Below are 17,273 nucleotides of genomic sequence, written 5' to 3'. Positions count from 1 at the left end.
TCGTTATTTCTGTTCTGTTCCGCGTTCCAATCATAAGCTAGTAGCATAAACCCTGTACGAAAGTAAATCACGACTTCCACTTGGATAGGGTCAGGAAAGCTTAATTTGTGAACTAGATTTCAAGATTTTTAACCCAATAGTACGGGGAATATTATCGTTAAAATGAGCTATAACTAACTAAACTTTGTTCATTCATTTTGTAGAGGGAGGCCAAAAGGCAAACTATAGTGTTTTGTCTCTGCTTTATCCGCCCTTTAAATCATATTTCCAAAAAAAAAAAAAAAAAAATGTATATAAACTCTAATTTCTTGAATTTTATGTTCGTACTATTGGAACAGAACGCTAAAATTTCATTTGTAGCGTTCAGTGTTTATTTTAAAAAAATCGGTTCCATCGAACTCTGTTCAATTGTTGTGCGTTCCCTTCACAAGCCTGGAAATATGTAATCATGAATATAAAAGGACAAGAACAATAACAAAATTATTTTTTTTGCTACATTTAACTGGTTCAAACAATAAGACTCAATGATCAATAATCTCATATTTGCAAAGAAATAACCGTAATCTATTTATAAAGACTCATTGGATTACGTAATTTACTTATGCTCCTAAACGAGACTGTCTCTCAGAATCCTGTTTTATAGGAATTTTTCTTTGTAAATCCTGCATTCAATTATTTTATAGTATACGTTTAATTTATTTATGTATCAAATTTACAGAGAAAAACTCCTCCCAAAATGTACGTAAACACAAATCTATGTATAAAGGTACCATTGATTTTATAACATATGGATATATTCGACCAAAAATTAGCTGGCTCATTTAATTGCTTTTTGTAGTTTGGTTACGGAATTGTAAAAAGCTGAGCCGCTAAGCAAAAAAAGCAAAGCAAACTTTGTTTGTCTGTAGACAACTCATTTTTGAATGTAGGGCAAGTTTAAATTTTTAATATTTCTTCTTAAAATATTAAAAGTAAAAACATTAACTTTACTTTGTTCAATATTTATTTACGGAATCATTATCGCGATACTTACAAACTTGTTTCCCAGGATCCCTCTATACGTCAATTTTTAAGGTTTGTTACGACTCCATCTCTTTAAGTAGTCTCTTATATTTCATTCTATGAATACCAATGATTTTTAAGGTCATATTTACTTGTATTTTGTTCATTACTAGGTACTCGAAACACAGGGAGTAATTTGACACACTAGCGATAGAACCCAGCATTGCCCAAAGTAATTAGGCGTCAAAGAATCCACTCTCTTTCTTCATAAACGTACACAAGTGCATGGAAAAAGATTACCCATACTTGTTTCAGGGGGTTGGAGAAGTAAAATTCCTTGATTTACTCGGACAGATAATTGCAAGCACTACTTTCCATTTATTGAGTGATTGGAAATGTACAGAAAGTGCATCATATACTTGGAAAATATCTTTGGATTGCTAATCGATTCAACAATTTTTAAACCTCTGTTAATGAACATCCGATTTATAACGCACTTGTGAACTGGGTACAAATAAAATCCTTTTAATTACATGATCAACAGTTATATAATTATAATAATTACGTCATTTAACTGTTTTACCATTTTTTAATCTATTCCATCCATTTTGTACTCGAAACTATCAAATAAAATGCTCAACACTTTATATGGATATAAAACAATATACCAACATACATAGTATTAAAATAATTTATGTGTGTGTGGGATGTACGTTCCGCTTAGAAACCCAATGATAAAAACGCATTCATTTCAAAAACGTTAGACAAACAATAAAAGCTCTTCCAAATTCGGAGTTATGTTTCATTATGATCAGTCCATCTTCTTCCTGGAGGCAAGTTTGTTTTTTCGCTAATAAGTTGAATTTTTTCATGAAACAAGATCGATTCCCCGCGTCTCAGAGTTTTTTTTAGATATGGGTTGTAAATTCAAAAACCTAACAAAAAAGCTAAAAATTTCAAAAACAAGTTTTTGTACAAACAGAAAAAGGGAGAACGTATATTAAACATGAATTAAAAAAGGGTCTGAAGTAAAAAGAGGATTAGCAAGTTAGTCTTAGTATGTATCTTCATTATGTTTGAAGAATGGACATGGCAAGTTAGCAATGGCCATATATGAATTACAAAGTAAAACATTTGAGTTAATTACTTTTTATTTACCAAAACCAGTATTTTCACATGGTATATTTTGCATTTTCAAGAGTGTCAAAAGGGGGTGTCGGTTTGATTATATTTACATCAAATGGACAGAAACAACCCTAAAAGTGGAGGTTTTACCTTAGAAATTTACCTTACGACAATAAGTAACTAAAATAAAATAAAACATTTGTAGTTTATAGTAAAAATGTGTTTGCTTATTAAGAGTCGTTATTCGATTAATAATGGGTGTTCATCCAGTTATGATTGATTTTTGATTCGAAAGGACTTACAAATGTATTTTTCGAGTTTGTATTTTTCAATAAGCTATTGGAATTAATGGGTTGCATTATTATTATTTTTATTTTGTTGACATCTCTATTAGAGAATTCTGTAACAAACTATGCATGCAGGTGATTATCTGTTGGTATGCAGTCCCTAGGTTTTGATCCTACTTTACTGTGAATTGATGTATGAGCAGTTGATAATTATGATTTCTTTGATTTATGTGCTATATAAGTTTTTCTGTATAACTAGTTACTTTTCCCTTCTGATGCTCCCCACGGGACTTCTCAAAGGTATTTAATGCACACCATTAATCTTCTGTCGTGTATTGGGAGCATTAAATTTCTTTCTTAGCATCATTTTCCAGTTTTTCCTCAAGCACCTTACTTGTTCTGAAGGTTTAAGGGTGTTGCCTTCTTTTAAACTCCCAAGATCATCTTTTAACAACCTGGAATCACCTAGCTCTTTGTTATTTGTCTTCAAATGCCCTTCCATGACATCTGGTGTTTCAGATTTTTGCTTTGAAGTATTAGCATTCCCTATTAGTTTAAAGTTGAGAACTCATGGATGAAACAACAGCTTTCTCTGATAAAACTCAATCTACCACTACGTTGATCTCATAAATCTTGTCGTTTGGTTAAATGTATGTGGCTGAACATCCAGGTGGAACTAATTTTTTAAATTTGAGAAATTTTGAGCTCGGAGGGTTGTAAATTTTTCATTTTAGCTAAAGACATCGTAAATAAATTTTGAACTGTTTCGAAAAATGGCTCCAAAGTTTTGAAATCTTATGATTTTTTTTTTCATAATATCATCTAAAAGCTTCCTGTTATAACAAACCTTATAAGAAAAGAAATTTAACTAAATAAATTTGGAATCAAAAAAATTATATTTATAAATTATACTAACGTTTTGTGCTTATTAGTCAAAAAATGCAAAAACTACCATAATTTGTATTTCTTGCTGTATGTGCATCTGTCTGCTCGTAAAAGTAATATATACAACTTATGTGTCCCAAATTATTAGCAATTGTTAATTTATTACTCGAAATAGAAAAACGTGTTATTTTAGGATATATTTGACATTTTCCCGATCTTTTACTGACCTTTTTTTTTAATAAAAATAGTTTATAAGTTAAATTTACTTAATAAATCGTAATTGAGTATTACGAAATACTCATTTTTGAAGACGTTAACCTTTTTTTAAATCTTTATTTGATCCAAAAAGTCTTAATTGCCAAATTTAATCAATAAGTAAAGTAATCAAATCTTAATTTCTTTAACCTGAGATAACTTTTCTGAGCACTGCTATTTATTTCAATTTTTCATGAGGGAAACTACATGATCCAATTCAAGGCATGTGCATTGACACAACAAATTCAAATACGGGTAGAATTGTGATATTATGGAATGATATAATGAATCATGCATAGCATTTATGTCATGTTTTGAACTTATGTCTTTTTCTGATTATCAAAAGATTTCAAGGAAAATGACCATCTATTAATTACAACTAAGTATGATACTGGAATCGAAGATCTTGACATGGCTAGTTTCATAGAAGATGTGCAAACAAGAGTTCCTTGATTATGCAAAGAAATGCATGGAAACAAATCTTCCTCAACACGACTATAAATAATTTCTAAACCTGATAATAATATTCCTTGGTGAGTTGCGTCCACAAGGTGTAAAATTTATGCTACCTGGTGCTATACACCATCCTGGAGAGCTATCAAAAATTTAATATTCCTAAACATTTGGATCTTGCGATCTCAATTCAAATTGACAAACACAGAGGAGCAAGGATTGCACAATATTTGTATTGATAGTGTATCTTCGAGCCTGGATGTCTTCTATTCAAGCCTTAATAATAATCTGAATTTAATAAAATCCCTACTTAAATATTCCTAAATTAATTCAGACATATCGAAATAAACATAAAAAAAATCCTCAAGAACTTATTGTACTTGTCCAAATACAATTTTTAAAAAAAAAATACTTTTTGGATTAGCTCTATCAGACATTGATTTAAGTCAAAAAGACGTATAATAAAGGCCTTGCAAAATTTGAGTAATGAAACTCAAAAAAGGCTATTCTTTACTCTCAATGAATTAAAATACCAAAACTTGGAAGATTTTGCTACAAAAAAAAAAAAATCAAAAATCTATTTCATAGTCGTCACCTCCAAGAAACATTTCTTGAGACAAATCCTGACTTAAGGAATGATTGAAATGACTACCGACAACCTCTTAATACTATCATTCATTTCAAAGTTGTTAATGATCTTGCTGAGTGTAGAGTTGGTATCATTAAAGAATAAAGTGGTCTTCTAATATGTGATGAATCCCAGCTCCAATTCCTACTCCAAGTTGTCGAAGATCATGAAAGGTTATATGTCCTTGATTCAAGGACAAAGATTCTTCTAAAATTTTAATTAAAAACATATGTGAAATAGAAATTAGTAGAACTTTATAATAAAAATTTAGATTAATAATTAATTTGGAAAATAAATCAAAGTTTGATAATTGAAAAAAATAAAAAATCCTTTGCGTTCAGATATTTCTTATCCTTACAACAATAATATATATATTTTTTTTAAATGATAATTTTCAACTAAAAATAGTCTCTAAATAGTTTTTACCTTAATTACAACTACAGCAAAAATTATGGGAATCTTTCCTCTTTTTGACCAATTAGAAACAAGCCTAAGCAGAAAAATTAAGAAATATTTTCGATTACAAATTTGTTCAGTTACATTTCTGGCTTTATAAGATTTGTTGGAACGCGAAGTTCTAAGATAAATATTCAGGTCAAAACACTTTGTCAAATTCAAAAATTGGAGCTTTTAAATATTTTTTGAAAGCCTTTAAAGTTTTTATATGATGTTTTTAGTTATAAAGAAAAAAATGGCGACCCTCGGAGCACAAGTTTAAAAAAAAGCTAAGTTTCTTCAGTTACTTCTTCAGAAAAGCTAAATTTTGATAACTAAGCATCCTTTAGTTTTGAGAGTGCCAATTTAATGGCTCAGTTTTCTACATAAAATGCAGTTTGTAAAAATATTTACTTGGGGAAGTACTAGGCAATCCATTTTTTCTCAATACACTTTCCATAAATTTATGACCAATCTCTGTGCAATGAAAACATTGTTTTTCAATAATAATACGCCTAACTTCACCAATCAGAATAAATTGAGCTATGTCTATCGAAGTCTTTACTTTTACAACATTATTCATTGACCTAATTGGCTGTTTGATTATTATTATTTTATTTTTTTTGCGAATTCTCATTCATAATTCCTGTATATAGCATACCACTAATTTTTATTTAGTAATTCATAACGTCACTTATAATCTGGTATAAATTAAATAACGGTAACTTAACTTTATAATTATACAAATGTCGTAATCATTAATTAGATGAGGATAAGTTACTACAATACACAAAGAGGCTTACATATTTCTTGGTTAGTTGTTAGACAATTACTTATAAAAGTAGAGAGGGGTCAAAGGGGTTTTTCTTTAATTTGTTTAATTGTGTCCATACTATGGACTATCAAACAGCAAAAGTTCTATCAAATTTAAATAATTGATTATAATTTTTTTGGGAGAATATATGCTTCAAAAAAATAATAACGTAAAAGTCACTCAGATTAAAGTTCCTGAAAATCATAGAGAAAAAATGTAAAAATTTTTCAACATATAGTAGTTTCATTCAATACATTAAATAATAAAGTTTCAGAAGATAAAAGGTTTTATTTTTCTCTACATTAAGTTACACTTTTTCTAACGCGGTGTCAAACGGAGCTAATATAAGTAAAAATAAATTAATATGTGGCTATGCCAACAATATGTTATGGGGAGAGTCTCAAAAATTGTTTCAAGTTCTGTCACTGTAATAGTGTTTACTCTTTCAAATACTTGTTTATGTAATAAGTGCATTTATTTGTATATTCAAATAAAGAAATTGTGTTTTTTTTTCTGGATATCAAATAAAATAGGGGAAATTTTACATATTATAAAAATGACAAATATTCCTACTTTTTTAAATAGAGTTCGAAACAAAACACTAATCTTAAACATAATCAACTTTAGTATACGTGTATATAACTGTTGTATCGGCCCTTATTTAGGCCTGAAGACTGCAATCCCTTCCAATTCAGTCCTGTATACTAGTTATAAAACCGATAAAGTTCAGTTCTTGATGAGAGCAATCAAATCATTTTTTTTCTTTTTCAATAAGTTCTAGTTCTGATAGTCCGAAGGACAGACGGTTATAAGGACCAATCCTAAGACTCGACTATATTGAATAAAGAAGAACTTACTCAACACCTGTACTGAGTGATCCATTAACATCTAAACACTTTGAATTTAATACTTCAACAAGATATAATTTGTTAATTAACTTGAATAGTATTTCAACAAATTTAGGACTTCAGACTGGACTCCCGTCCAATTCAGTCTCAGTCCAGTCCATTTTATTCATTCGATCATTGATGACGTCAATGAACTTTATGTCTTCTATTTTATAAGCTTATTCAAATTCAAAAAAAGTTATCTGTAAAAATACACTTTCGTTTTTGTTTTTTTTCAGGTGCAAAAAAATGGATTTCCAATGTAAAATTTGATTCGTAAATAAAGTTTGTAAAAATTTGTCTAGAAATTCGTTTACATATAAATTTGACACATATAGTTTATAATGGACGGAAATATCTGTCATTTTCTGAATAATTTTTCAATTTATTTCGTATTTTTTTATCCAACGTCAATTTTCAATTTTTATAAAAAAATACAACTAAACGCTACATTTTGGACATTAAATTTTAAACCCATTTAAATCTATATGATACAAAAAAAAACTAAAGTGAGCTTATGGTGGATATCAATACATTCAACAAAAAATATTTTAGAAAAAGTAATAGAAGTAATGGAGAAAGTAAAGAAATATGGCATAGAAGCATAGTTACCCATATCAGAGAGGGATGCTCATTACTTCTAAAGGTCAAGTTCTAATGTTTCCCTACTTATCAGATAAATTGGGGTAGAATTTATAATAACTTCTCGATGTTGTCAGGATTCACTGGAAAATTCGTTTTCTGGCTGGTGTCAAATAAGTGAACACCCTAGTCTTGTAGATGCTATTAATTCCATTCGACTTCTAATGCTGGATAAAAAAGAAGAACTTGATGTTGTCAGTGCTCCTGTTAAATGTAGAAACACAAATGAAGAGACTCGAGATATGCCTACCTTTAATGACTTACCAAATGTTCATATTTGAAGAAAATGATCCAGCCCTGGATCATTAGTGTCCTAAAATAGCATTGATCTCAATAAAGGTATGGTAAGAGTTGACAATATAGATATTTGATATTATAATATTAAATTGTCCTATTCCATCATAAGCAATTTAATCCGCGCCGGGAGGATCACCTCACACATCATAAAGGCATTAAACGTCAGCAAGGCCAAAGTCTGTCTGGTTAAAAATCGTTTGGCTGATGGGGACAACCTGAAGGACAAACCTAAGAGTGGAAGACCCACCAAACTGAAGCCTGAATACATCATGGTAGCCTTTAAGGTCAACCCAACGACGAAGATGTCAGAGTACGCCAAGAAGAAGAATGTGCAATGTTCTACTGTGAACTGTCTACTTGAATGAACTGAAGCACAACAACAACAACCGGATATTTTTTTTTCTCTGATGAAAAGACTTTAACCGTTGACCCCGTCTACAACAAGTAAAATGATTAGGTGGTATGATTTTTGACAACAGCATCAGGACGATCACCAAGCCCAAACATCTGGCCTCTGTGATGATGTTGGGGGCTGTGGTAGGAACTGGAGAAGAAATCCCTACAATTTGGTTTCCTGTTGGATACCGGTTACCCACGACCGAATACTTGATGGTGTTGAAGAAAAATGTGGTCCCATAGATGACTTACACCATAAAGAAGTCCAACAAGGCCAACAGGAAAGGGCTCTAGGCCATACTGCTAATATTATACTACTATAATGTGCTTCGATACACCATCTTACCCTACCTGAAGACCAACTACACGGAGGATAACTACATGTGGACTTAGGACAGTACCCAGTCTCACACGTTCGCCAAGTACAAAACGTTCTGCGGAGATAACACGGTTCGATTCTGGTCTCAAGCGATATGGGCCCTTCCTCACCAGATTTGAATCTATTGTACTTTACTATGTGGGGTATTTTGTTGAGGGAAACCAACAGGACTTCACTGAAGTCCTCCATAGTGGCTGCATGGGACAACTTGTTATAAAATTTAGTCATCAACTTCTGCATGGCCTTCAGGTGACGTGTAAAGGCTGTGATTGATAATGAATGTGGCCATATTAAGTGAAACAGTTTTACAAAATCTTTGTCTACGTTATTTTTTTTTTCCTATGATTGAAAATAAAAAAAATATTGATGTATTTCTAAATCCATCTCTCGAGTCCACGTTTTGCTTCTCTACCCTGTATATCAATGAATACTTACCTTAATAAAAGAGAAAGCGTGCTAGAGGTGATACTGTTTGAGGAATTCCTATATTTTTACTTCATTGATATTTTTTATATAGGTTGAAGAGCATTATCAATGTTGCTAATGAAATAAATCATCCTTATAATCCCCACTAGACAAATTTTAAATCCTTTATTACTCTTTTTTTATATATATATTTTATAATATTATCATTTACTTCAGCAATATAAAACATCAAAATGATACTCCTCATCACATTCAACGTTACGAAATTATATCAAATGTATTAAAATATTATTTTACATTTTTTGGCTCTAGATAAAAAAATTTAAAATAATGAAAATTTTCAAGAGCAAAACGTACACACTAAAAATAGTAAGCACTTTACTATTATTTTTTTTTAGACCTTATAACTACTAAAACATTCTGGAACCAAGCAAAGTCACTTATGAACAAACCTTAGACCAATGAGATTAGTCAACAAAAATACTAAGTTTTTAATATATATTTAGAAGAATATAATTTTAATAAGTGTGTAAATCGTAGTATATTAATCAATTATCAAATATATTATAATGCTAAACAATCCAAGACAAAATAGAAATATAAAAATTAAATCAATGAATCAATTAAATAAATATATATTTGCATTCCACCATTATTTACAAATGATAAATAAGAAAATAATTTTAATTGTTAATGTTATATTAACATGCTTTACAATCGTCAAGGAACATATGTAGTCAATTATTTAGTGTCAATGAATGCTCAAATAATAGTTCTTGTATACTGTTTTGTTACATTGTATGCATTTAGTATAATATGTAGTTTATTTATTGAATATTGATCTGGAGATCCTAAATCCTTACGATCCAGCGATATTTGAATACAAGTGATTCAGTAATTCAGAAAATAAGTTCCAACTTACTAACTTATAAAATATGTTAAACGAAATTTATATTTTCTAATATACATATAACTCAACGAAAGTTATGAAATCACTGATTTATCCTGTATGAGTTCCCATGAACTATTTTTGAATATATGTTGGTAAAATAATGGATTTACCAAAGGTTGGTGATTATTTTTACTTGTTTCGAAGAAATAAAAAAAATCGATTTTTTATATTTAAAAAAGATTTTTTTGATCAAAATAACATAGGATCAATGTGTAAGGACTTACCCTATTTCCATATAGTCACTTTTAATCATTAAGTTTATAACAAACGTATCCGTTAAATGAATACAAATATAACACTGAGAAGATTTGTTTTGAATAAATTTAAAGATTAATATTGTTATAAAATTATCTATAGCCTTAGTCACAAAATTAAAAAAAAATAGTAGGATTTAGACTTTAACTCATTTATTTTCATAATCCCAAATTTACAACTCAATTATAATATATTTATGTATAATATGCAATAACTAATGTAAAAATAGGTTTTCAAAATTATAAATCCCATACGTGGAGTCGGAGTTGAAGTAGTAAAATGAAGTATTCTGCATTAAGTGGCCAGATTATATTTATATTTTTCAATTGAAAATCATTCAAGTTGCAAATGAAGAACAAAATTAAGAAGTCTCGAAAAAAAATTAGATTGTACATGAAAAGAGCCTATATAAGGAACTGTTATTATGCTATGTTCAGGTATTTTTTGTAATTTGCTGTCAGTTGAGCTATTTACAGGATACATCATTAGGAAACAATATACTCTGTAGTTTTTATCATGCGTACTACATTTGTAGTAAATAATTTCTTTTGATTTGTAACGTAGTTTTTCTTTCAAAATCTAGTTGCATTTTGCATTGACTTATTAAGAATGTCTTCTGATTTTGGACCTGATAGAAAGAAAAAAAACATTGTTTGGAACTATTTCAAAAATTACCAACAACATCTGCCAAAGGATTCCTTTCTAAAGGCAAGGACTCTAACCAAGAACTAAAGGGTATAGTTTCACGATTATAATCTTATATTCGAAAATGTTAAAGCTCATCTCAGGAAACAGAGGAATGTCACGATTCAGGTTAGACAATTTATTCAAAATATTTAATCCTACTTATTCTAATTTTCATGTGCAACTATGCAATTGTATGTATACGTAGTTGGAAAAAAACAACCAACTCGACGTTCATCATTTTTCTTTATCTTACTATAATTCAGAGAGGAGCCGAAAACTTTTCAATTTTCGCAAAAAATAAATAAATAAAGCCCCTGTTATTTGTTATTTATCTCTTATGGAATAAGAGATAAATTTTGAGTATCTTTCATCATCTGTAATCTACACTCTATAGGTTCTGTCGCTCAATCATCGACTCCCCAGGAATTAAATATTAAATTGAGCTACCCAACTTTGAAAAATTCAGTATCAAACTCATTTACAAGCGCCACTTCTTATGACCCATTTACATGTAGGAATGCAGCAACTCGGTAGTTAGCCAACTATGTCAATCATACCAACTGCTATTTATCACTTATCTACTCCCAGACTATCGTAACCATGTTATAACTCCACCCTTTCTGAAATGAATCATATATATGGATATTTTTCATAATATTAAAATCCTTCAAGTAGTATTTTAGCCGATATTGTTCAATAATGTTGCTGAGCAATATTTTATTAAATACGTAGGTAGCTATTCATTTTTATTTACATATTAAGGGCAAAATTTATTGTACAATTTACATATAGGTACATATATATGTAGTCAGAAACCCCATTCCATAGTACAACTTATTTCATCTATACTTTTTTTTAAAAGAAGCCAGTCTGTCATTGGAAGTAATTATCTCAATATTGCCAATTTTTACAAAAATATAACACTTTGGGCATGATTAAGAATAATTTATTTTTTGATGATCCTTTTTTTTTTTTTATCTCATTCGTTTTTCTTACGTCGAAGGAAGAGAGGAAATCTAATTGTATGTATACTGTTTATATTAATGTATATTAATAATAATAAAAAGAATGATCGATGGGTTCAAGTTGATTTATATTCAATTTTTAATGTCCAGTTGAAGATAATACTATCCAACAAAAGCTACCATTTGTTTACGCATTCAATTTCGAAGGAGCTTTGAAATTGTATTTAATGATGCTCACATAACTTCTTCGTCTAAGAACTCATTGTATTGTATTATGGAATGGGGTTTCTGACCGTATATTGTACATCTTCACTCATAAATAATCTGGATACAATCTGGAAAATGATTTTAAATATAGCTACTTCCATCTAAAAATACCCCAAATATACATTAAGAATATTAAATATACTCGTTATGGTATTTGCATGGAAGTTTAATTCTCTTCAGCAGTATAAGATTATTTTTCTACGACATTAATTTTTACTTCATAAACAGTTTCCCTTATTATCCGGTTGTCGAACTATGTGTTCATTTGTTTTTACAATCCACATAATAGTAATTTACATTACTGTAACCACTTACAATTAATTTTAGGAGTGAGCTATTATACTAATTTGATTTGGATGTAATTTTGTGTGGGTTTGATCGTTTGAGTATCCGAAGTTGGTGTACAATTTGATTTTCATCAAAATAAAAAATAAGGATTATTTTCCAATGTATAACTAGAGAAAATAAAGTTAATTGAGGCTTTTATAATTCAACAGCATAACTTTAAAACTTAAACTTCTGAATCCCTTTACAAATCGACATTTTGTTGTTAAAAAAGTCATTTTCAAATGGCTATAAAGGGAGGGGGGGGAAAGAAATGCCCTTCTGAAAACTGCCAAAAATTACTTTTTTCTTAAAGTAACACAAATTTAGAAAAATTAGCCCTTTTTGTGACCTTACACCTTTTATATGACCTTAAAACTGTACTTTATAAACCAATGCTGAATTGGTTATTGTCAAGTCATACATCCTCATCGAGACACTACTAATTGATTCAGATAAAGGACTTGACGTGACATATGTAATTATAATTAAGGAAAATACTGGGCGTTCTCCAAATATGAATATTAGGTACATAAGTTACAATTTAAATATATTAAAAATAACATGCCAAAATATTTGAGTAAATGAAGGCACAAATTATAAGTATAAAAGTTTTTTTAGATTGATCTTCATTAATTAAATACAAAAATTCCTTTATGAATTAGGACAAAAGAAGAGGCCCCAGATGCTTTATCCAATATCTACGGGAGTGTAACAGGATAAAAAAAGCCGAAGAAGAAAAGCAAACAAAACTAAGCCTCATAGTCAACTTTTTACTTTGGTGGGAATCTATCTATCCATATAGAACTATGAATATATTCAACAGTTGAAACTCTGATGGGATCCATTTACTTTAAGATTCAGTTGAAATGCTCTCAATGTGAAATATATTATCAATAATTAGTTAATTATAATAATTATGTACTACAACAATGACAAGTTAGCGATAAAACTAAAATATACAACAATTTGAAACTTAAATGTAATTTTACTTTGACGATTTTTAAAACCTTCATTCATGAATACCTGAAGAAGTGGACTTTCATGTTCTCCAAGAATCAGAACAAAGAACTTCTAACTTGATCATTAATCTCAAGAGATTCTCATAGTCTTATTTGGAACTCCGTATTCTACGAGAGACGACAGTATGAAAATTCATCGGAGAAAAACGACAAGGCTTCATAAGAGAGTCAAGTGGACTCCTTCATTGGGAAAGGGTAGTCCAGGAGAGAAACAATTAAGAGATCCCTTCATGATGAGTATAGAATTTTAATATTCAAAATTTACCTCATTAATAATTATTTTATTTGAATTAGTGGGAAGTGCAGTAGTATATGTTATATATATATTTATTACGGGTAGACATCATTATGAGGACATTGACATCGTCAAAATATAAGGTAATATGGCATATTTGTTTGTATACCCCCTAAAAATGGGATCACACAAAAAATACCAAATCGAACTAAAGTACATGGAGATCCTTAATTTTTAAATATGTATTTTTTAGCATAAAAGATGGAATATTTTTTATAAAATGAGCTAGGTTACTCCTTATCACTATGAATGATGAATAAGTTATAATGGTCTCAAGAAGCATGTCTCTTTTGATCCTTTTTCAGGCTAAAAGACCATAAAAGGCAGATAAGAACAGGTCCTAGGATTGTCAAATTTTATTTAGACTGGATTGAGAGGACTGGAGTCTTTTTTGTCCGATTCAACATTAGAGAGGATAAATTTACGGAACTTTGTTGGTAAAAGGACTTTGAGGATTTGACTTTTTTTTTTTTTTCTTTAAGTTTGTACCAATATATATACAATACACATTTCTTGGTTATGATGCGCAGTATTCCAAAATGCATTCATGAAGCCTACCATTAAGTCAATCATTGAGCCTAAGATCATAAATCATTTTATTTATAGAAATCTTGTAATGCCCCCTTCTTATTTTCACTCTATTATTTGATTAATCGTTTTTTTTTTTTTGTGGTATGCAAAATGAGTCGAGAGTGGGTATAACCTTGAGATATATGTAATGGCATATAGGGACAGTCCGTAACTTCTTATGCTATGATTTGGAAATTATATTATTGGGGCCGTAGGTAAGCATAAATAATACTAAAAAAACTAGACTTTACTAAAGTCCACAATTTTCTAAAAATTACTCAAACTCCCGTCCCCAAAATATTATTTGAAAAACACAAATAAGCTCAAATGATCGAAACTCAAGAATAGATTCATCCCTACCATTGTTTCTACTTCTTTTTTTATTTCTGTTCAGACCATTTTTTATTATTAAGTACAAATAATTAAACGGATAAAATGGTTACACTGTAACAGTTTCCCCGCACGTCATACTTTATCTTTCTATCTCAAAATTGGGAACAGTGACATGGGAAATAATTAAAGGATACAGAATAAGATTTTATCTCCTTCGGCCTCATTCTTTAGTCCACTAATTGACTCTGAGTACATATACCCCTTGGAGTATTCCATATGAGACAAACATACAACTTCCTCTACATAATTTACTTTCATGATCCTCTAAATTTCTAATATCTTGAAATCTGAACCCGTACTAACACAATAATTAATTAAGGTTGAGTAGTGACTGAAATTAGTTCATATTTCGATATATTAAAGCATAAACAATTAGTTACAAAACAAAACCAACCTGAGCTCTCCAGCTTATGTACAAATGAAGTAAATGACATTTGAAATCGATCTACGAATTTCCATTTGCGCACTCCAAGCCGTTGCAAATCTCCAGGACCACTGTCTACGCCGTCAGCAAGTACTTAACGTTGTAGAAGAAGGAAGGCTCTGTCAAAAAGGTCAAACTGGACCCGGAAGAATTAAAGAAAGCAGATCAGGTCAATCTCCTTAAGTTCATGTGGGTATATGCAAGAGATATCAGGATTTCACACCAGACTGTCTAAAGAGCTATCAAAAAAGTGGAGGAAAGAGGCACCTTTTGTCACCAACCAATATATTCTTCCGTTGCAAGACAATGAGTTATTTCTTTTGATTATTAAAATCCCTTGCAATAACAACTTGAATTTTGACTTTCGACTGTCACTGTCTCTAATTTGTCAAGATAAGACGAGAATACATCCACAGCATGGGGGTCAGAAAAATTATTATTAAGAAATCAATCCATTTTTACCTTGAAATTCATAAATAAATATCTTGGAAAAAATTTGTGTTATAAAGAAATAGTTTAAGTTTCCCTTTCTATGATCCATGTTACAAACGCTAAAGCAACTCGTGGAACGACATGGCTCAATGGACAACCTGCTCGGGGAAAATAATCTCTTGCTTTCTATGTGCGTAGGTTCGCGGCTCATCCGTTCTTAATGAAGAAAATATACTCTATGTATATGAACTTCATGGAAGATGTGTAGCAAAGATCATAATGTTTACTGATACTTCAATGCAACTCCATATGGCCAATTAAAAGAACATTAAAAAAAAAGTCAACTAAGTCCCTAGTTTCTTTTTTATACTTCTTATATGGATGAATAATTGGCTTAAGAGTATTTTTCTACCGAAGCCACAATCATAATTCCACGATGAGTATTTTTGGTTGGATAATCCTCAAGATTAAAGCTGTGTATGTAGTGGCAGCCAATATCAAGATATTCCTAAGTTTTCTTCTGTTAATCACACTATTTTCCGTGATCTCTTGAGCAATAAATGCTTTTTCTGATATCTGCACTAATTGTTTTTCCTCGTCTGAACTTTTCTTTCTGTTGGATGGAATATTAACTAGGAGAAACACTTCTCAATCCAAAATCCACAATATATTTGAAATAAGTTAATATAAAATATTTTATAATTTTTGGAACTGAAAAGCAAACAAAAGCGTGTTTGATACCGTGATATATTCTTCGAGTCTTTGCAATATATTTAAAGACTAATCAAACTAGTGAATATCTGAAACTGGGAGGTGACCTTCCTCCCGTCATTGATGCCTTTCAAAGAACTTATATTCCCCCTCAACAAATGGGGAAGTGCCTGAAAAAAGTTGTCCAAAAAGAAGGAACCAAAAGGGAACTAGAAAGAGGCAAAAAACAAAACAAAATCCTGATACCAAAAAAGAAAGATTCAATGCAAGCCCCTATTGTTATGAAACGAGGGAGTGAGGACCCAACTAATGACACCCCTCCTACAAAGAGGACTCATATTCTTCAAATTCCTGCTGAAGATCACAAAGAATATAAAAAAAGACACCAGGCCCAGAAAGATGCTTTCTTGCGTCGAAATTGGAGAGACAAGGAGGCAAAAGAAATCGTAATTATAAGAAAGAACAGAAATCATATTTCCATCCTTGAATGGAACAAAGTAATTAAAATACTTGACGCTACTTACGTGCGTCATCTGTCTGCACCAATCGGCAACCTAACTCCAAACTACGAAAGGACTCGTTATGCGAATAAAAGAGTTGTCATTTACACGTAAATGATGATGCTTCTGGACAATATGCCTAAAAGCATAATAGAAAATACACCTCTCCTTGTGATCTCATGCGATGAAGTGGAAGGAATGAGGGAACTCAGAAAATAGAACAAATATCTCACAGGGTTCGTTCGTGGGGTGACTGGTAACATTGGAGACGAGGTTCTTGCTCGCATTATATGACATCAATGCAATACTCTTCTGATTAAAGGTAAGGCGGAACTTGCAAAATCTGAAATTCCAAACTTTGGTAAGGTAATCTACATATGTGTAGACCCACTGTCATTTGCAGCCCTGCAATAGATAAACTTCACCGTCAGAATAGCCTCAGCAGGAAAGGCACATTTCCAAGACCCAAAGAAAGCACCCATTATCCAACAAGAGGAATAAAAAGTAAAGGATGAGTCCATTTTACTAAGCAATGAAATTGTGCTTCTTTCTTATGTTTTTTTTT

This window comes from Lepeophtheirus salmonis, chromosome 10 (assembly GCF_016086655.4).
Source record: "Lepeophtheirus salmonis chromosome 10, UVic_Lsal_1.4, whole genome shotgun sequence".
In the NCBI taxonomy this organism is placed as follows: domain Eukaryota; kingdom Metazoa; phylum Arthropoda; class Copepoda; order Siphonostomatoida; family Caligidae; genus Lepeophtheirus; species Lepeophtheirus salmonis.
This window is presented reverse-complemented; position numbering follows the sequence as displayed.